The sequence below is a fragment of the Stegostoma tigrinum genome, chromosome 15 (assembly GCF_030684315.1).
Source record: "Stegostoma tigrinum isolate sSteTig4 chromosome 15, sSteTig4.hap1, whole genome shotgun sequence".
Taxonomy (NCBI): Eukaryota; Metazoa; Chordata; class Chondrichthyes; order Orectolobiformes; family Stegostomatidae; genus Stegostoma; species Stegostoma tigrinum.
In genome coordinates this window covers 43,793,099-43,816,106 of record NC_081368.1, presented here as the reverse complement: position 1 = coordinate 43,816,106, position 23,008 = coordinate 43,793,099, and the positions used below count along the sequence as shown (strand labels likewise).

Sequence of the window (23,008 nt, the reverse complement as noted above, 5' to 3'; positions counted from 1 at the left end):
TCTGTGCCATTGCAGAAAACTGACACACAGTACCAAAAGACCAAAAATAGCCCAGTATGGAAACCAGTAGAAGCCCCCTCAATCTTAAGGTCAGAAGTTGGACTGTTCACTGATTGCACGATATTCAGAACCATTTCCAATCCTTAAATACTGAAGCAGTCCTGCTCTATTGCAACAAACTTGGATGACAAGTGGCAAGTAACATTTATGCCAAACAACTGTCAGGCAATGGCCATCTTCAACTAGAAAAAAAAACTAACCATCACCCCTTGTTGTCCAATATCTTTACAACTGCTGAATACTCAACTACCAACAGCTTGGCGGTTACCACTGACCAGAAACTAAACAGAACAAGTCATATAAATACTCTGTGCTACAAAAATAGGTCAGAAACTGGGAATCCTTTTACCTTTTGTCCTTCCTGTGTCTATCCATCATTTACAAGGCACAAGTCAGGAGTGTGACAGAAAACTAGATGCGTACAGCTCCAACAACACTGAAGAAGCTTGACACCATCCAGTACAAAACAACTCACTTGAATGGCACCTCATCCACCACCTTTGGTAGTCATTCAGTTCACCACGGACACACAACAGCAGCAGTGCGTACCGTTAAGGATATAGTGCAACAACTCACCAAGCTTCTCCAACAGCATCTTTCAAACCTGTGACCTCAAACATCTACAAGGACAGGGAAAGCAGATAGGTTGTAATATTACAACCTGCAAATTCACCGAGGCCATTCACCATCCTGATTTGCAATTATATCTCGCTCCTTCACTGCCAATGGTTTAAAATCCTGGAACTGCCTTCCTAAGACCACTTTGGCTGTCACAACACCCTAGGTACAACAATGCTTCTAGAAGGCAGCACACCTTCACGTTCTTCCGTGAATAAGCGATCTGCAATAAATACTGGCAAAACCAAAGATGCCCACATTTCATAAATGAATCTTAAGAGAAAGAAAACTGAACTTCCGGTGAAACAGGAGGTAGGCTTTAGTTTCACTGGCAGGACAATCCTGTGGCAGGATGGGCCTTAAAATTGGGCACGAGTGGGCAGGAAGGATTCTATGGTGGGAACTAAAAGCTGATTGAATAATCGGTATGAAGTCAGCAAAGTGGCAAACCCATGGCAACTTGAATTGACAGGACGCCAATTGAGAATAATTTGCATGCTGCTGAATGGGATTAAACGTACCTTTGGCAATTCAGTAAGTTTTGAGCAGATCAGGAGCTTTCAAAAAAAAGAAAAAAACTTAAAAGAAAATCGCTGACAAGTGAATGCTGGCTGTGTTGAAGTGGGGAGGTACAGGTCAGCAATGTCACAGCTGCATTTCACAGCAGGACGGAAGGACTTTGCAAAGCTACAAGTCTGAGGAACAGAGATCTGAAGGGGAGAATGAGATGGAATGGTCTGAAGTGTGTGAATCAAAAGGTGGGCCAGGAACTATTGACCTTTTTTTTGTTAAATTAAGCTCAGTAATAGCACATCCTTTTTGACACTGAAGCCTGGGTTATGGGGAAAAAAAAATCTTAAACCATAAAATGATCTTGAGCAGCAGGACTTTGATTTTTAGCATATAATCACCTATCATTATTTTCTTATATGTTAATCTTGCAACACCATGGTGTGGAACAAATTTAGTGTGATTCTATGCGCAGTGTAACTCAGCCTTTATGTTTTAATGGTGATCACAATATTGGACAGGAGTAGAACGAGGCTAAAAAAAAAAAGATATCTGCAGACAGAAGAGCCAACATCATCAGTCAAAGCAGCAAAAGAACTTGTTGCTGCCATATAATTGGATACACCTCATGTATCATCTTTGCTAAATGGCCAGTCCCTGTGGCCTCTTCACACCCACTTATTCATTCACAGGGTATGGGCATCACTGGCTAGGCCAGCATATGTTGCCCCCCTCTAATTGTCCAGACAGCAGTTAAGAGTCAACGACATTACTGTGGGTTCGGAGTTAAATGTAGGCCAGATCAAGTAACGATGACAGTTACTTTCCCTCTTGGGCATTAATGAAGCAAAAGGCTTTTTCTCACAAATCGATAATGATTTCAAGGTCACCATTTAACGCTTAATTCCAGACTTTTTTTTAAATTGAATTCAAATTCCACCATCTGCTATGGTGGAGGTGAAACCCAGGCTCCCAAAATATTAATTAGACCATTAACCATAACAGAAAGGAGCACAATTAAGCTATTCAGCCCGTTGAACCCGCTCCACCATTTGATTGTGGCTGATATATTTCTCAATCCCAATCTCCTGCCTTCTCCCTGCGATTATTAATCCCCTTATTAATTCAGAATCTGGCTATCTTGGTCATAGATATATTCTAATGACTTGGCCTCCAATGCTCTCCGCAGGTTGAAGAAATTCAGTCCAGGCTGAAGAAATTTCTCTTTATCCCAATTTTGAAGGGTCATCCCTTTACTCAGAGGCTGTGGGCTCAAGTCCTTATCGGCCCTCCTAGTAGAAACATATTCTTCACATCCACTCTATCCAGGCCTCTCAGTATTCTGTAAGATTCAATCATATCCTCCCTCATCCTTCTAAACTACATTGAACACAGACCCAGAGTTCTCAAATGACAAGCCCTTCACTCCAGGATCATTGTTATGAACGTCCTCTGGATCCCCTCCAATGCCAGCACATCCTTCCTTAGACACAGGACCCTAAACAGCCTACAATATTCAAAATGTGGTCTGACCACAGCCTTATATGGCTTCAGCAGTGCATCTCTGCTCTTGTATTTTAGCCCTCTCAAAACGAAGGATTGGATTTGCATTCATAATTTGCATGTTAACCTGAAGAGAATCCTGAGATTCCAAAGTCCTCTTGTGCCTCAGATTTCCAAAGCCTTTTCCCATTTGGAAAATAGTCAACACTTCTATCCTTCTTATGAAAAGTACATAACTTCACACTTTCCCACACTGTATTCAATCTGTCACTTCTTTGCCCACACTGCCAGCCTGTCCCAGTCCTTCTGCAGCTTTCCCACTTCCTCAATAGTACCTGTCCCATCACCTACCTTTGCGTTAACTGCATACTCTTCATGTTGTTAAACGTATAATGGCAATAGTTGTTGTCCCAATACTGGAACATTGGCCCCTGCGAACCTCCACTAGTCACCAGCTGCTGTCCTGAAAAAGACCCCCTTTCCCCCCCATTCTCTGCCTTCTGTCAGTCAGGCAATCCTCATCCACACTAATATCTTGCCCCTAAAACTTTGGACCCTTAGCAGTCTCACGTATGAAACTTTGTCAAAGGCTTTCTGGAAATCCAAATAGATCAAGTCCACTGGTTCTTCTTTGGCTAACGTGCTTATTACCTACTCAGAAAATTCTAACAGATTTGTCACGCATCACCTCCCCTTGATGAAGCCATGTTGACTCAGCCTTATTTTACCAAGCACTTACAAGTACTTCACAATCTCATCCTTAATAATGGACTCATTAAACTTAACAAAGACAAAGACAGAGGTCAGGCTAACTAGCCTATAATTTCCTATCTTCTGCCTCCCTCACTTCTTAAAGAGAGGTATTACATTAACCATCACCTAGACCTCGAGGCCCTTGTGGAATCCAGTGATTCCTGAAAGCTCACCACCAAAGCCTTTACAATACTCTTCCATTATCCGCTTCAGAATCCTCGGGTGTAGCCCATCTGATCCGGCCCGAATTATCCACCTTCAGACCTTTCAGCTTCCCTAGTATCTTTCCTTAGTACTGGCCGCTGCACATACCTCTGCCCCCGACTTCCTTAAAGCCCTGAGAAAGACTTCAATACAATTATAACAAATCTAATGTCAGATATTTATAAACTAAAACGTTTCACTATGCCCACTGGCAGGCAACCTACATTTTCAAGACAGATGTGGATGGTGATTATATCTTCACCCATTTCAGCCATGAAAGAGGTAAAGCTGGCCTGTTACATCGATGACTGTATCGGCGCCGCCTCTTGCTCCCCAGAGGAGCTCGAACAGTTCATCCACTTCACCAACACCTTCCACCCCAACCTCAAGTTCACCTGGGCCATCTCCAACACATTCCTCACCTTCCTGGGCCTCTCAGTCTCCATCTCAGGCAACCAACTAGAAAGTGATGTCCATTTCAAGCCCACCGACCCCACAGCTACCTAGAATACATCTCCTCCCGCCCACTCTCCTGCAAAAATTCCATCCCCTATTCCCAATTCCTCCGCCTCCGCCGCATCTGCTCCCAGGATGAGGCATTCCACTCCCGCGCATCCCAGATGTCCGCGTTCTTCAAGGACCACAACCACACCTCCCCCCCCCACCCCGCGCCCCCCCCCACAGCAGTGGTCGAGAACACCCTTGACCGTGTCTCCCGCATTTCCCACAACACAACCCTCACACCTCACCCCCGCAATAACCGCCCTAAGAGAATCCCCCTCGTCCTCACATACCACCCCACCAACCTCCGGATACAACGCATCATCCTCCGACACTTGCGCCATCTGCAATCCGACCCCACCGCTAAAGACATTTTTCCATCCCCACCCTTGTCCGCCTTCCGGAGAGACCGCTCTTTCCGCGACTCCCTTGTCCGCTCCACACTCCCCTCCAACTCAACCAGACCCAAAACCGTCTCCCCATCCCCCTTTTCTGATGAAGGCTCTAGGCCCGAAACATCAGCTTTTGTGCTCCTGAGATGCTGCTTGGCCTGCTGTGTTCATCCAGCTTCACACTTTGTTATCTTGGATTCTCCATTATCTCTGATTACATGAGGCCCTTTTGATTTAGCTAGTTTAACCAAACTGCATTTTAGAGAGTTTTTGAAGAGATGACAGCAAGTTAACAAAATCTGAGAATGGAAAATGATTGATTAGAAAATTATCTAGACCTGCCATACAAATATATAGCTACTACAGCAGGTCAGGGGCCGGGAATTCTGTGGCAAGTAACTACCTCTTGTCACCACAAAGCCCAGATCAGCAGCACCATGGAATACTCCCTACTTGCCTGGATGTGTGCAACTCCGGTGACACTCAGGAGTCTTAACACTATTTAGGATAAAGCAACCTTGTTTGATGAGCACCACATCCACCATCATATTCAGTCCTTCCACCAATGCAGAGAAACAGTATTGTGCACAGTCTACACGATACCTACAGAACCTCGCCACAATTCCTTCAATAGCAGACTCCAAACCTCCACTAGATAGAAGAAGGGCAGCAGATACCTGGGAACACCACCAGCTGCATATTTTGTGCCAAGCCACGTGCCTTCCTGACTTGGAACTATATCACTGTTCTTTCACTGTTGTTGGGTGAAAAAAGCCTGGATGAGCAATAAAATGTTGGCTTAGCCAGGAACACACATGCATCCAAAGAATGAATAAAAAGAATGCTTACTGTTAGCCTGAAGTATTTTTAACCATGATGCTAATAATTGCTGAAGATAACAAAAGTGTATGGATTGTTTAACACTATTTACCTTTGTTCCCATTCATACTGAGGATGCGGGCATCACTAACTAGCCAAGCATTTATTGTCATCTTTACATGCCCTGAGTAAGTAATGATGGGTCACTTTCTTGAAATGCTGAACAGTTTAACAGAACCTTTTAACTTTACAGTATACTTCAGTGTGTTGTTAAGAGTCAGTTATATTGTTTTGGGTTTCGAGCTATGCATCAGCCACATTAGGTAAGAATAACACTTTTTTTTGTTTAAAAGGGCATTGGGTTTCATAATTATCCAATAGCTTCACTTCACTCTTAGCAACACTAGCTTTTCCTACTTTGATAGAAAGATTAGTTGATTTTAATGAGTTAATACAATCTATTACAAGCAAATATTTTTTTCTCTCTGTTATTGTAACACCAACAATAATTTTAGGCTACATTGTTTGTGAAAAATTCCAAACAAGAAAACAACAGTACTGACCAAAAACTCCTATGCTCAAGGAAAAACATACAAACAACAATCTTTCACTGAAAAATAAAACAGATCACAACATAATTTGCAGGATCAGCAAGATGAATACTGTGGCCTCTGATGACCTGACTTGACAACCTTTGGTCTGGCATTTATAAAAGTTTTTACACCCTCATTATTAGCATCACTCTTCATATTTCCCTGTGAATTTTAACGATTTTAACTGTAATGGGACATCTAGCTGCTAGGTTTGTCCATATCAGTTATTGTATTTAAAAATAGTCCACTATACATGAAGCACTTGATTCATTTCTGAAAGCTGTGACAGAATATTATATAAATACAAATGTTCTGGTGCCAATATATTTAATCAGATAAAAGAAACCACAATTGAGTCAAGAGACTTTAATATCGTGAAACATTCTTGAGTGACCCAATTTATCTCTTCAAATTGATTCCAACATTAACATTACCAGTGGTAAACTTGTAATCACGGGCATTTCGCTTCACAAATGTATAACTGTACAACTGAAAATACTCTTTCTAGATAAAATCCAAACTTAATAGAACACAATAACCAAATGCAGTTAGATTTTTTGCAAAAATTCACGGAGAAGTATTTCAAAATGTGTTCAACGTTTTACTAATATCCTAACCATAAATCTTAGTTTAACTTAAATTATTTCAGGTAGATAATCCATCAAAAATGTTTCATCAGGCAATACTCGAACACATCCAAATTAATGGGTTCGAATGTTTAAGAAAATCCAATATTTTAAAACGTTCATTTCAAAACTGAATTTGAATACAGGCAACTGAACTTCAGATGATAGCTCATGATGTCTCATGTCAATACCTTCACTTTCATTTAATACTCACTACTAGAATTCTCCCGTGTCGTCCTGAGTCGAGTAGCACTGCAGCAGATTCTCGCAAGACTCCAGCCTGTTCCTCGATGCCTGCTTAAGCAAGTCACTCAGTCTGTCAAACCCTATATGTCATTTTCTTTTCACAGACTCACTGCAGTTTCATGAGATTTCTGCCCTTTATGGCAAGTATATTCTACTGGTGAGGTTTCCAATAAGAGATGGAAGACAATGACAACAATAAGTAGTAAAACGAGATTGCTGGGCAGCTGCTGGCTGCGAACAGAGATATTAAAACAGCAAAATAATTCAAACCAGAGTCTGGTCTTTTCTGCTGGACAACATAGGACAGTAAACGGAAAACGTAGAGAACAAACAATTTGTTTTTGCAAGCTTGTTACAGCCAATCATTTGTGTCTACAATAAAAGAGTTTCTCTTGCTCCTTTTTAAATTGACTTCATCTCACCCTTTCATCACATTCAGTTCCAAATCAGATAATGATTGTTTTACGGCCACATTTTTAAAAAAATTCCAATTATAATACAGGAACTAAGATAGAAACAGCAAGGAAACAATGCCCGGAAAAGATGTAAAAAAAAAAATCAGCGTGAAAAATTTTGTAAATGCAAGCCCTTCCTGTCGCCCAAAAAAAATGTAAGAATTGAAGAGAGCTGCTCTCATCACAGCCATAAGGAACTAAGGCTGGAGTTCAATTAGGTCGTGGCCCCAGGCCAACTATTCTGAGCCTGGATATGAAGAAACAAACTATTATTTTTAAGAGTAGCTAAAACATTGCTTTCCTTCAGTCTAGCTCTGCAGACTTTCCTACACTTACTGATTAATAAATCAACTCAGGCTGATAGCACGTAACATTCATGACACACAAATGCTGGGCGATGACTGTAAAAAAGGAAAATCCAGTTGCATTCCCTGGACATTAAATGACATCACCATCATTCAGTCCCCCAATGTCAACATCCTAGGGTCAGTATGGTCCAGAAACTAAACTGGATCAGCCATCTAAATACTGCAGCTATAAGAGCAGGTCAGAGGGTGGGAATTCCACAGTGAGTAACCCACCTCCTCAACCCCTAAAGCTAATTCATCAACTACAGGGGACAAGTCAGGAGTTTATGGAAAATTTCCCATTTGCTTGGACGAATACAGCTCCAACACTTAAGCAGCTTAATACCATCCAGGGCTAAGCTGTCCACTTGATTGGCATGTCATCCATCACTTTAAGCGTTTTCTCTCTCCACCACCATCATACAGTGGGAACAAAAACAGAAATGGTTATAAAAGCTCAGCTGGTCTGGTAGCATCTGTGGACAGAAATCAGAGTTCATGTTCCCAGTCCGGTGACCCTTCCTCAGAACTGATGGCAGCTAATTGGGTCACTGGACCCAAAACATTAACTCTGATTTCTCTCCATAGATGCTGCCAGACCTGCTGAGCTTTTTTAGCACTTTCTGGTTTAGTGTTTGATTTTTAGCATCTGCAGTTCTTTGGGTGGAATATAGTGGGAAAAGTTGAGTACCATCTACAAGATGCACTGCAGCAAGACTCCTTCAGCAGCACTATCCAATACCATGATCTCTACCATCAAGAAGGACAATAGCAGCAGATGCAAAGGAAGACCTGCAAGTTGCTCTTCAAAACACACCATCCTGAATTATACCACAAACGATTTTTGTTGCTACATCAATATTCTACAACAGGATTATGGGTGTGCCTACACCGCAAGCACTGCAGCCATTTAAGATGGTGGTTCACTACAACCTTTTACAAGTTATTTAGGGATAGGCAGAAAATGCTGACCTAGCTAGCAACATCGAGATCCTGTGAAAGCACAAAAAGTGTTCCTCTCATTTCTATCCTGTGATTTTTAAGCCATTGTGATAGAAAAATAATCTGTCAATTATCAAAGGTAACAAAGGAACCTTCATCATAGACATGTAGATAAATTGAACGCTGCTTTCAAAAGTTAAAGAACACAGCAGGGCATTACAACTCAAACAATTCAGCTAACCACAAGCTGTTGTGAAATGCTAAAGACAGGGACCTCACTGTTATCCTTCATCTCACTGTTTCAATCCTGTCAAATCTATAAAATGCTTTGGTAGGAATGTTAAAATCAGGCTAGCTACTGTATTCATAACAGGAAATTTCTTGTTATTTCAAAAAGTAGCTGCAGCTAGTCTGGAAGAAAATAAACATTGTGCAAAAACATTGAACATGATGGATACAACAAAATTCTATTTATATATCATCTTTAATGTAATTAAGTATCCCAAAGAACATTACTGGAGCATTTTAAAACATGACACTGAGGCATACGAGGAGACACTAGAGCAGATGACTAATGTTTGGCCAAACTAGTTAGTTTTATAGAACTAAACAAAATTTAAACAACACGTGAACTAACTTCTCATGCTGTTACTTTGCAGTAAATCCAGCAGTGGTTTTCTTCATGAGCAGGATGATGCTGCCAAGCCAAACGGCACTCTGCGTACCACACAAATGGATAATATAACAAGCATCAATGCTGGTACCTTTTTCTTGTTCATCACACGACAAGGGCATCAGTATGCCCCAGAGGGCAATTCAGAGACAACCACATTGCTATGGGTCTGGAGTCACAGGTAGGTCAGACCAAGTATGGATGGCAGTTTCCTTCCTTAAAAAGTGAGCCAGATGGGCTTTTCCTGACAGTGGACAATGCATTCATGTTTATCATCAGATTCTTAATTTCAGATATTTACCAAATTCAAATTCCACCACCTGCCATGGCAGGATTTGAACACAGGTCCCCTGGGTCTCTGGATTATCAGTTCAGCAATACTATCACTAGGCCACTGCTTCTCTGGTCTAGCATATATGTGACCCCAATAAATAATAAGGAATGGTCTTATGTCCAGGAGTTGAGATTCAGCTCCCCGCTGTTTACAACAAATATATTGTTTGCTTTTAGCATGCAGTTATATTGTACTTCAATGAAAGCTATAATTAACTACCTTAAACGACAGAGCCAATCACAAGATATTCTTGAATTAAAATGTTCCAACTGGTCTCTGGGTTGAGTTTCCCCCAATTAGTTGCAATCGTCGATGGGATATTCCAAACTATCAAGCTTTTGGTGAGGAGGAATGAATTGGTTTCTCTTCTTCATTTACACTCCAATTTACACTGCTGCCTGGAGTACAACAAGGTTAATTCAAAAAAAGATCTCTTCCATCATGGATACATTTCTTGAAGACCCAAATGAAATTGTTATAGTAGGGGCCTATGTGACAAGATTTCTTTGAATTAACAGTGAGTGAAATTATTAATTACTAAATGCAAGAAGAATTAGTAATACAACATATATAGACTTGAAAAAACATGCAAGTCCAAAAAGATAAAACATTCAAAAATATGGACCATTCTCTGAATTGTTAAAGAAGACTGAATAGTTAGACCATAATACTCAGGAGCAGAACTCTGGCCATCCGGTCCATCGAATCTTCTCTGCCACTAAATGAGATTATCTCATAATTCTCAAATTCACTTTCCTGTCTTTCCCCCAAAACCTTTGAATCCTTTACTAACTAAAGATCTGTCTATCTATCTCAATCTTGAGTACACAATTACCAAACTTCCACAGTCCTCTTTGGTAAAGAATTCCAGTGATTCACTGCCCTCAGAGAAGAAATTCCATCTCATTTGTCTTAAACAGGCAACCCCTTATTCTGAAATCACAACACCAGGTTATGGTCCAACAGGTTTATTTAAAATCACAAGCTTTCAAAGCACTGCTCTTTCATCCTCCTGATGAAGGGGCTACACTCCGAAAGCCTGTGATATCAAATAAACCTGTTGGATGAGCGTTGTGAGACTAAATCTAAGATTATACACTCTTGATCTAGAGTGTCCCACAGGGGGAATACAACCTTTCTGCATTTATCTTGCCAAGTGCCAATAATGTCACCTCTCACTTCCATACTGCAATCAGTACAGTCCCAATCTTCCACTCCTCTCATCATAAGACAGTCCCTCCATACTGGTTATTAGCCTAGTGAATATTCTTTGGACTGTTTCCATTATCTTTTTTAATGAAGAGGCTCAAAACTGCTCACAGGATTCCAGCTGTGGTCTTACTAATGCCTTGTACCGTTTTATCAAAACTTCCACATTTTTATATTCTATTCCTTTTGAAATAAAGGCCAACATTCCATTTGCCTTCCTATTATCTGCTGAACTTGGATGTTAGGATTTTGTAATTCATGAACGAGGACTCCCAAAACCCTCTGTTCCACAGAATTTTCCAGTCATAGAATCATCATAATATCATTACGGAATCCCCTCAGTGTTGAAGCAGGCTGTTTGGCCCATCAAATTCACACTGGCCCTCTGAAGAGCATCCCAGTCAGACATTACCCGGACCCTGACACACACACACACACACACACACACACACACAGACAGACAACCCTATAACCCTTCATTTTCCTATGGCTAATCCATCTAGCCTATGGATCCCTGTTCACTATGGCCAATTTAACATGGTCAATCCACCTAACCTGCACATCTTTGGACTGTGGGAGGAAACCACAGCACCTAGAGGAAACCCACACAGACAGTGAAAACGTGCAAACTCCATACAGACAGTCACTGGAGGGCAGAATTGAACCTGGTCCCTGATGCTGTGAGGGAGCAGTGTGAAACACTGTGCCAACGTGCCAGCTCATTTGAAGCAGCTTCTCTATTCTTCCTGACAAAGTACATTACCTCACATTTCACCATATTATGTTCCGTCTTTCCAAATTCTTGCCCATTCACTTAACCTGTCTATATCCTTCTGTTGGCATTACTATCGTCACTACTTACCTTCTGACTTATTTTTGTGGTACCCACAAGCTCAGCTACAGTATACTCAATTTCCTCATCTAAGTCATCAATATATGTTGAGGTTGCTGACCTGCTCGCGGAGCTGGCTTATTTTCATTCAGACGTTTCATCACCATGCTAGGTAACACCATCAGTGAGGCCTCTGATGAAGTGATGTTGTTCTACTCCGCTTGGAATTGATAATGTCTAGTCCGTTATGGGGAGAAGTGTCATTTCAGGTTTTGTTCTGTATGGGTTTGTATGTGGGGTCCAATTCTATATGCTTGTTGATTACATTTTGGGTGGAGAACCATGTCAGAATGAAGGCCATCAGTTTAACTGGGATAATGCAACCATAGTAGCCCAAGCCAAACATAGACACACACGGGAATTCCTAGAGGCATGGTTCTCCACCCATAACACAATAAAGGTGTTTCTTTGACAGTCTTCCAACCATTGGGATGTTCTCAAAATCTATAGATTCCTTAAAGATTACTACCAGTCCAACCATTATCTCTGCAGCTAATTTCTTTAATATACTAGGATCCATTCCATCAGTTCAAGGGAGCACCTCAATTTTACCCCTATTCATTTCCCTAGCACTTTTTCTCCACTGATAGTTATTTATTTCTTGTCCTTTTACCCCTTGAATATTTGTAATGTTGTAATACTATTAGTGTCCTCTACTGCGAAAACTGATAATAAAGGAAAGTATTTAGTCAATGCTTCCGGCTTTTCCTGATTCCCTAGAGGACCTGTATTCACTTTGGCTTCTCTCTGCCTTCTTATTTAAAGACATGCTTGTTTTTTTTTAATATATTACTAGCAAATTTACATTCAATGTTTATTTTCTCCCTTTTTTTGGTCATCTTTTGTTGGTTTTAAAAACTTTTACAATCCACTGGTTTACCACTCATCTTTGTCGCACTATTTTTTTTTCTAATCTGATGCTATCTTTAACTTCCCTGGTTAACCATGGTTCGCTTTTCCCCTTCCTAGCTTTCTCCCTCTTCACTGGAATACACCTTAGTAGAGGTTTAAGAAATTAGTTCATGGCTTGGTTCCCCAACGCAGGAAATGACATCACCAACCCAAGGAAACCTAACCAGATAAATAGAAAGCAGGACATAACACCAGCGCTTCGTCGGAGGCTCACTGATGATGTTACCTAGAATGGTGACAAAACGTCTGAAAACGAACTTTCCAGCTCCGCGAGCAAACTCACATCCAGAACCTCAACCTGAGCTACAAATCTTCTCAAAACTCGATAGTTGTCATTGTGTCCATAGGATGGGAGAGGGGAAAAGAATGAGGGTCTTCCAGTCCTTATTTACAAATCTATTTTTAATTTTCTCTGCTCGGTGTTCAATTGAAATATGGTCCAGCATATTTTCCTGAATCTAGTTCCATTGCCTTTTCAAGCTAACCAGCTAACAAACTAACCTTTCAGTATGTGAAATTATCATGCGATTGTACGTTAAAACAGGAGATTTGAATTTAACTGCAGGCACAAGTACCTGGCTTAGATTTGTTTAGATAAAATGGTAGCTTTGTTATGGTTAGTTTTATTTAATCATGAGCGCCTCACAAATGTTTCTTAATTGTGGGTAGATGACCACTGTAGCTATTTTGGGTCCATATTTCTTGCTTTATTAACAAGGACATTTTAATTTATGAAAAGTTCCAAGCAAAACAGTTGATGCCATTTTAAATTTGACAGCCATCTTCATTACTGGCTTAAAACCTGGTACCTGCTGCCTAAGAGAGTGGTGAAAGCAAAGACAAGCAATGTTTTCAAAATGTAACTGGATGGTTCATTGCAGAAAATAAAAAAAAACTAAGGATAGTGAGATAGAGGAGTTGGTATGGAGTGACTGAATAGATACTTCTACAGAATGACAACATGGAAGTGCTAAGGCCTCTTTCTCTTTTGCAATGACTGACTAGAAAGAGAATCAGCAGCTTCAAAAACAAAAGGAGGGGAAGAAACTGGATATATTCTGTGGCAAAAATAAGTGAAGTAAATCTTAACATTTGGGAATAGTACAGATTTAACACTTGCTAAAAACAACTATAACAACCAAAGGACAATGACATGCTGAACTGTGTCTCTACTTTTGTAAACTACAAAGCAAAAATCAACATCTTAAAACAGCACTGTTTTGGTCAGACCACACATCAAATTCAAATAAAATACATACGGGCGGCGAGGGTGACCCTAGGTTCCAAAAATTTGAGATAAAAAAAAGAGTATTCAAGAAGTCCAGGACATTCAGTTTCTTCCTACGTGATTGTCCAGAGCTCTTCCCAGTCCAGTAACTCCCAGTACATCTCTGGTTACCAAAAGGTTTGTGTAAAACATCAGTGAAGCATTTCAAACATCAACTAGTTTCAAAGGCTCATTTGTCAGAAGCACTGATAAATCAAAGAATTTTGTCCCATTGTTAATGATGGTGAGCCCAGTGGAACAGACAAATTGTATCAACAGACAGGTAGAGATCAAGGTCTATGGAATGTGCAAGGAAAGCAGAACTGAAACATTTGAGCTTCATATTTCAAAAATGCAGTTATAACCAATGCATGGTATCTCTTTGTGAACCCTGAACAGAGCCCCAAGGAGAAACAAGAAGGCGAATTCAGCTCTTTTTTTAAAAAAAGCTTTCTCAAGAGTATTAAATAAAATTAAATAAAACGAAACAGAATTCAAACAAAAAACAACTGGAAAATACATTCCTGAATTCTATCCAACTAGGGGCTTTCCTCAGTACGCAGGCTTAGTAGTTCAGAGCTGCAGCTGCTTGCTACAACTCAGAAATTCATTGTGCTAACAATTAAACAGAATCCAAATTCAAATAGTCTAAGACAGACATGCATGCCCAGAAATAAAAGGGCTTGCGCAATTTCTGAGACTTGTTTATGCTGAACATAGCCTTCGTTGTGTTAGCTGAGCAAGCAGGCCAGTCCAAACTTCTATCTGAAAGTGATCCATCAAATAGCCAGAGAATTGCATGACATAGCCCAGTTGAATAATGATCCTTCACCTCTGGAACCGGGGATCAAATCACGTCTAGACAAATGGAATGAAAATCTGCCCACCCTGCATTTACAAGAATATTAAGTGAAATTAAGTTGAAACCGTATTAATTCAGTTATCACTAGGTGAAAGTTCACAGCACAAATTTGCACAAAAGGTTAATGTTTAACAGAGATCCCAATGATGCGGTAACTGAACAGACTTAAAACTTTAAGCAGCTAACGTTGTGATTTTACATTTCACAACATCCATGTTAGTGGCCCAGCATCTGATAAAAACATCCCACGAAGTGATCTGTGACTTAATTCCAGTGAGTTCATAGCTCAGTTGCTGCCCAGCTGCATGATACAGCTACAGTGGGAGTTAAAGAACCACCAACATCACTCTTTGTATAGTGTAAAAGCAGCTTAAACTCACTTGCATTTCCAACAGGTTGGGAGATCTGCATCTGCAACTCTTATCGCTGGGTGATAATGGGCACAGAGCTTCTTGTGCTGGTAAGGACAGATATAAAAGGATGAAAATTCCCATGGATCAAATGTGTGCATTCTGCAGTGTTCAAGATCAATTTTTAAAGGTCCTATTAGATCCACAGAAAAAAGAAAATGGGCTGATGATTACAAAAATAGGAAATCATACAGCCCATTGGCCCTAGAGAAGTTCTCACTTCCCCATAAACAAGACAATACATATGGCTGACTGAAAGATACAAATACCAGACATGCAATGCGGCGCAGGAGTAACTTACTGGTCCACACATCAGGTCTCATAATACAGTTGTAATGTTCCACTTCTGGGCCAGGAGGATCAAGTTCCACCTGTTCCAGATGCATTACCATGTATCTGAACAGGTTGATTAAAATATCTATAGATCCTTGTTCTCACCCAACTACTTGCCACAATTATGTCATTGACATCATTTGTAGAAGCAGGCAGCACAAAATTCAGGTAAGAAAATGCTTCAGTTTTTAAGTGAGAACTGCTACCAACACATAGTGCAGCTATTATAAAGGCTTTTCTCATAACACACGCAGAGCACCAGCTATTTTCACAGTTCAATAAATTCTTTGCATCTCAACAGTACATTTGCATTCAGGTTTCTTCAAGTTCACCAGGACCATCTCCCACACATCCCTTAACTTCCGGGCCCTTTCTGTCTCCATCTCCGGCAACCACCTACAAACCGATGTCCATTTCAAGCCCACTGACTCCCGCAGCTGCCTGGAATACTCTATTCTCAATTCCTTTGCCTCCCGCCACATTTGCTCCTAGGATGAGGCATTCCACTCCTGCACATCCCAGATGACCTCGTTCTTCAAGGGCCGCAACGCCCTCCGCCCCCCCGCAACGATCAAGAACGCCCTCGACTGTGTCTCCCACATTTCCCGCACCTCATCCTTCACACCCTGCCCTCGTAATAACTGCCAAAAAAAAAGAGAATCCCCCAGTCCTCCCATACCACCTTACCAACCTCCGGATACATCGCATCATCCTCCAACACTCGCCATCTACAATCCGACCCCAACACTAAAGACATTTTTCCCTCCCCACCCTTGTCTGCCTTCCGGAGAGGCCACTCTCTCCGCAACTCCCTCGTCCGCTCCACACTCCCCTCCAACCCCACCACACCCGGCACCTTCCCCTGCAACCGCAGGAAGTGCTCCACCTGCCCCCACACTACTTCCCTCACCCCCATCCCAGGCCCCAAGATGACTTTCCACATTAAGCAGATGTTCACCTGCACATCCATCAATGTGGTACACTTAATCCGCTGTACATGGTGTGGCTTCCTCTATATTGGGGAAACCCAGCGGAGGCTTGGGGACCACTTTGCATAACATCTACGCTCGGTTCACAGTAAACAACTGCACATCCCAGTCACGAACCATTTCAACTCCCCCTCCCATTCCTCAGACGACATGTCCATCCTGGGCCTCCTGCAGTGCCATAATGATGCCACCCGTAGGTTGCAGGAACAGCAACTCATTTGACTTGGGAACCCTGCAGCCCAATGGTATCAATGTGGATTTCACCAGCTTCAAAATCTCCCATCCCCCACTGCATCCCAAAACCAGCCCCGCTCATCCCCGCCTGCCTAACCTGTTCTTCCTCTCACCTATCCCCTCCTCCTACCTCAAGCCGCACCTCCATTTCCTACCTACTAACATCATCCCACCCACTTGGCCTCTCCGTCTGCCCCAGACTGACCTATCCCCTCCATTCCTCCCCACCCATACTCTCCTCTCCACCTATCTTCTTCTCCATTGATCTTCGGTTCGCCTCCCCCTCTCTCCCTATTTATTCCAGAACCCTCTCCCCATCCCCTTTTCTGATGAAGGGTCTAGGCCCGAAATGTCAGCTTTTGTGCTCCTAAGATGCTGCTTGGACTGCTGTGTTCATCCAGCTTCACACTTTGTTATCTACAGATCATTGTAATCAGTTTTGAGCCCAAAGCTTCTCTCATTGTTAACAACTACTTAATTTGAGCCTGAATCTAAGTCATAGCTTAGCTACCAGTAACTGCTGCAGATATCAAAAAAATCCCTTCTCTCCTCCATTTTATGAGCTCCTAACTTATTGATCCATAATTTAGGAACTTGAGAAAATTTTTGGCTTTTGGCAAGCCACCAAATTTTGTTCGCACTAATCACAGAGAAATAACTTTTTTTTGTCTTCCTTTTTTTTCTTGCTATCTCTGAAATATCACAAAATAACCTACACGAATGCATACGAACATGGAATATATCTGGTCCAGTGGTGCTGAGTATTGAGTGATCAGTTGTGAGCATCCTTATTTTCAACTTTAAGATGGAGGGAGATCAAATGAAGATGAAGCAAACGAAGATAGTTGGTCCTAGGACACTAAACTGAGGAGCTCTAGCAGTGAGGTTTTGGAATTGAGCTAAGTGAACTCCACTGATCATAACCATCTGCCTTTCTGTTGAGTCTGACTCCAATCAATGGAGAATCCTCCCCGCACCAGCCCCAATTCCATCAACGTTGGTCTGCTAAGGGGTCCTTGATGCCAAACTCAGCAAAATTCTGTCTTGATGTCTACAGCAGTCACTTTCCTCTCATTGCTTCAGTGCAGTTCTTCTGCCCATGTTGGAACCAAGACTGTCATGGAATCAGAAGCGAGGCAGCCTTAGCAAAACCAAATTTGAGTCTTGACAAGCAGGATATTATTGGGCAAATGCTGCCTGATAGCTTGTCAATGACCCCTTCCATCACTGTGTTGATAAATTAAAAGTAGACTGAATAGTAATTAGCCAGGTTTAATTTGCTCTGCTTTCTGTGAAAAGGCCATATCCTGAGTAATATTTCACATTGCCAGGTAGATATCAGTGTTGAAGTTGCTCTGAATTGCTTGGCTAGGGACACGGCTAATTCTGCAGCATGTCTTTAGCTCTATTAGAATAATTTACAGTATTCAAACCCTTCAACCATTCTTGACATTAATGTGGAGTGAACTGAATTGGTGAAGATTGGTATTAGTGGTGCTGGGAACCACCCAAGATGGGTCATCCATTCTGCTCTTCTGGGTGAAAACTGGTGCAAAGCTAAGGCCAAAGCATTTACAACAATGTGCTGGACTCCTCCATCACCGAGGATAGGGATATTTGTGAAACTTCCTCCTGTTAGTTGTTTAATTATTCACCAAAATTTACAATTGGACACAGCAGAATGACACATCTTAAATTGATCCTTTGATTGGTTAGCTCTGTCTACCATATGCTACCTCTACCACTACGCGTGCAAACAGTCCAATGTTCCAGCTTCAACAGTTAGATAACAAAGTGTGAAGCTGGATGAACACAGCAGGCCAAGCAGCATCTCAGGAGCACAAAAGCTGACGTTTCGGGCCTAGACCCTTCATCAGAGAGGATGGGGAGAGGGTTCTGGAATAAATAGGGAGAGAGGGGGAGGCGGACCGAAGATGGAGAGAAAAGAAGACAGGTGGAGAGGAGAGTATAGGTCGGCAGGTAGGGAGGGAATAGGTCAGTCCAGGGAAAACGGACACAAGAGAGTTGCAGTGGGAAAGAGACCTCACTGCGAAGCCTCTTCCAGGGATGCTTAACCTGAAGAAGTTACCCTCCTCCCTCCAGACCAACCACAGGGAATCTCTCTCCCACTGCAACGCTCTTGTGTCCGTCTTCCCTGGACTGACCTATCCCCTCCCTACCTCCCCACCTATACTCTCCTCTCCACCTATCTTCTCCTCTATCCATCTTCGGTCCACCTCCCGCTCTCGCCCTATTTATTCCAGTTCCCTCTCCCCATCCCCCTCTCTGATGAAGGGTCTAGGCCTGAAACGTCAGCTTTTGTGCTCCTGAGATGCTGCTTGGCCTGCTGTGTTCATCCAGCTTCACACTTTATTATCTTGGATTCTCCAGCATCTGCAGTTCCCATTATCCCTCACCAGGTAGATACCTCATTTTTTCATAAGCCTATGCTGATCCTGGCATGCTCTCCTCCACGTTTTGTTGAACCAGGGTTGATTTCCCAGCTTGGTGGTAATGGTAGAACGGGGATATGCTGGACCATAAGGTTACAAATCACTGCTGAATACAGTTTTGCTGCTGCTAATGACATGCATCATTGCAACTTTTCAATCTGCCAGCTAGCCTGTTGAGCCAAGTTTCCATGAAGATATTCTCCTGCTATCCATCTATATGCACATCACTGTCTGGTTGTACTTTGATCTTGCTATATGCCCTCTCAAACTTAGCTACTTCATGAATCTTGCCCCCTGTGCTCAACCCTGTTTCTACTAAATCATTCTTTATACCATGTTTGACACACCATTTGTTTTCTAACTATTTCCTTTTCTTTCTTTACTCCATATTCCTCAAATATTTTCTAAATTATCTGCATTTATGGTCAGTGACTAAAGGACTTATTTGTCTCACGATGTTACTAAGCCTGATTACCTGAAAATCAGCTGAATACCAAATTCAGCTCCTGGAGAAAAAGTGATGCCTCTGTTGTGTGCCAACATTATATAGCTTGTGGCATAGTATGGGTCATAAATGAAACAGAATAATCAGAGCAGTGCAATTAAATAGTGAATGTTTCAAACTGATGGCATTTTCTTGCTGTTTATTATCTTACTAATTCGAGCAACTTGCAATTTATTTGTTAATTCAAAAGAGCAAGATATGCAAGGTACAAAAGCTAATCAAATAAAAATCCAAATAACAAGTTATCTAACAGCCTATTATGTTGTAGTAACCTCATATTTTACATAAAACAAAAGTTATTTTGTGGTGAGGCAGCTGGTTTTATGACCCTGACAAATGACACTCATGAAAATTAAGCCATGAATCAAATCTTGTACACAGTGAAAGTGATGTAGGTTAATTAACAAGACGTGTGACAAGAGAGTTTTGTGGAAAGTACAGATTTTAACTCTATTCAGTCTTTCAAAGTACTGCTCGAGTCTGTGGAGCCTCCACAAGAATGTTACTTACAGATTTATACTTAAAAAGCATGCTCTCCAGATAGGTATTGAGCTTCTGTTCCTTTTCAGTTCTCTCCATACAATCATATGACTTCTGCTGTCTTAATACTCTACAAAAGGTAGAACTGTTGAATGAAGTAAGGGATAAAGAATGGCCAGGTAGTGATGAAAGAGAAGGTTAAAAGGGTCATGTCTAGATGGGGGAAGAAGCAGAACAAGAACCAGCATTGAAGGAAGATTAGTGACACATTAAAGAGAATTTAATTCACTCACTTCTCCCCTCACACTCTACAGTGAGCACTGGTTCTTATCAGCACCTAATCAAAATATGTTGAAGATATGAACTATTGCTTTAACATAGTAAGCTACTTCTAAGTTGCATTCCTTTAGTTAACTGGATAGAGGAAAAAAGTAGAAATGATTGTCACTTGGCAACTAAATTCTAGTAAATCTAGTACACTGTGATACCAAGACTAACGGTAATAATTTTGGAACTAAATCATCAGCAGCCCACAACAGATTTTGGAAATAATTGAGAATAAATCTATTATTCCTCATTTCCTTGGGAACTGAGTGAGAAAAAACAAAACAATACTCAGAAAAGGAGAGTTCTCGAGAATATTCTCAAGTGTTCAACGCCTAAAATGTGTGAAAATTTAGTAGTCTTTTTTTAAGAACGTGATTCAAATAATCCCCATAAGTACTTATTATAGGATTCAATTTAGAAAGTGAAATGAATTTAACATCTGTAAAAAAATACTCCTAAATGCACAAAGAAAAACATCACTGGAGAAATGAAGTAAAACGCTCAAATTCCTGAAAGGCTAAAAAAAACCAAACCTCTGAAATTAAAAGTTAAAAATCAAATTCCTGGATCTGTTTCAGACATTGTTAGCTAACCTTTCAGTGCTTGTAAACATATCCAAATTTTGCTGAGAACACAAAATTAGATTGAGAACATAATCTGTGATCAGAATGTAGAGATGCTGGGAAGAGCTACATACCAATTTTGTTATTGGGCAAGTTAAGTGGCAGATGGAATATAATGTGGATATAAGGAATTATCCCATTTGATAGAAAGAATGGAACAGCAGAATATTTTTAAAAGAGAAACCAATAATTATTGGCATGCTAACGACTTTAAAGTCTGTGTACACAATTCACAGCATTAAATTTACAGACTGAGGTAGAAGAGATAGTAGAACTGCAGATGCTGTAGAATCTGAGATAACAAGGTGTTGAGCTGGATCAACACAGCAGGCCAAGCAGCATCAGAGGAGCAGGTAGGCTGATGTTTCGGGCCTAGACCCTTCTTCATAAAAGACCCTTTTCCTGAAGAAGGGTCTAGGCCTGGAACGTCACCCTCCCTGCTCCTCTGATGCTGCTTGGCCTGCTGTGTTCATCCAGCTCGACACCTTGTTATCTCAGACTGGGGTAAAAGTTGGTTTCAGCAAATGGTACGATATGTCGCAAGGAGATCTAGATACAAGAGTAACAAAGTCCTCCTGTAACTGTCCAGGGCTCTGGCAAGGCCATAAGTACTTGCGTACGGTTTTGGTCTCCCTTAAAAAAAAGGAAAGTGTATACCTGCCTTAGAGTGATGCAACTAATATTCACAAGATCAACTCCTGGCATGAGGAGACTATGAAAAGAGGTCGAGGTCAATAGGTGTGGAATTCAAAAGAATGAGAACATATCATTCAAATATATGGGGTTAGATTTTACAAGTACCCAAAAATTAATATACAAGTTGTGAGGCCACTCATCAAAATGTCTAACAATCAACTTACATTGCAAAGGTATTATGTTGGCCCATGATGAGGCTTCTGCCCCAACCCAGGGAGTAAGTCCTTCCTTAGAAAGGAGCCAGCCAATTCAATAGGCTGTCAGCTCTTTAGGCCTGCCACAGCCAAATTTGAGCAGCAGCCACTGCGGGAACTAAAGAAAATGCAATTATTGAGAGTGAAGTATTGGTGGGATATGACGGGCAGACAGACCCAATGACAGGGGTAAAGGTAACAAAGTGTGGAGCTGGATGAACACAGCAGGCCAAGCAGCATCTTAGGAGCACAAAAGCTGACGTTTTGGGCCTAGACCCTTCATCAGACATCTGATGATCATCACCTCTCTGATGAACGGTCTAGGCCCGAAACGTCAGCTTTTGTGCTCCTGAGATGCTGCTTGGCCTGCTGTGTTCATCCAGCTCCACACTTTGTTATCTTGGATTCTCCAGCATCTGCAGTTCCCATTATCACTGACAGGGGTAAAGGACTGGGTTTGAGGTGCCAAGATTAGCAGGGTAAGAAGGAATATATGAATTTGACAGGAGGGGAAGTGGCTTCCAACTGGGAAAGGCCAACACATTCCTAGCCCCAGACCCAAACTGGTAAAAGTTGCCAGCCTACTCACCTGGCATATTAGCTTGTTCACTTGCTAGCATGTTTTTCAATCATGGTGACCAGCAAACTTCAAATGACACTAATCCCATTTAGCTGCAGTTGGTCCATAGCCTGCTACGCCCTGGCATTTTAAGTGCTCATCCAGATGCTTTTTAAAGCTTGCAAGAGTACTTGCCTCCACTCATCTCTCAGGTAGCACATTTACCTACTGCCTTCTGGATGAAAATATTTTTCCTCAAAATTTCTGCTAAACCATTGGCTCATCACCTTAAGCTTCTGCTCTCTGGTCTTAGCCATGTCTGTCATGGGGAAGAGGTTCTCACAAATTGCTCTGGCTATGCCTCTCAATCTTGTACATCTCAGTCTGATCACCACTCAGCCGCCTCTGCTGCAGGGAGAACAAACCCAGCCTTTCCAGTCTCTCCTCATAACTAAGGCTCTTCATGTCAGGCGACATCCTGGTGCAT

At 41.5% G+C, this 23,008-nt stretch overlaps 1 protein-coding gene across 8 annotated transcripts in view; it reads right to left on the bottom strand.

Moving 5' to 3' along the window:
- The window catches only part of LOC125458680 (protein Shroom4-like), a 137,918-nt gene that overhangs the window by 74,391 nt on the left and 40,519 nt on the right, over positions 1 to 23,008 (bottom strand). Inside the window, exon 1 of one of the 8 annotated variants that reach the window (XM_059651447.1) lies at positions 13,849 to 13,946. The exons of 6 other annotated variants lie outside the window; for them this stretch is intronic. The gene's annotated coding sequence lies outside the window, so the exon portion shown is untranslated. Of the gene's footprint in view, positions 1 to 6,793; positions 7,259 to 13,848; positions 13,947 to 23,008 lie in introns of those variants that run through there. One more of the 8 variants, XM_059651445.1, reaches the window with a different exon arrangement.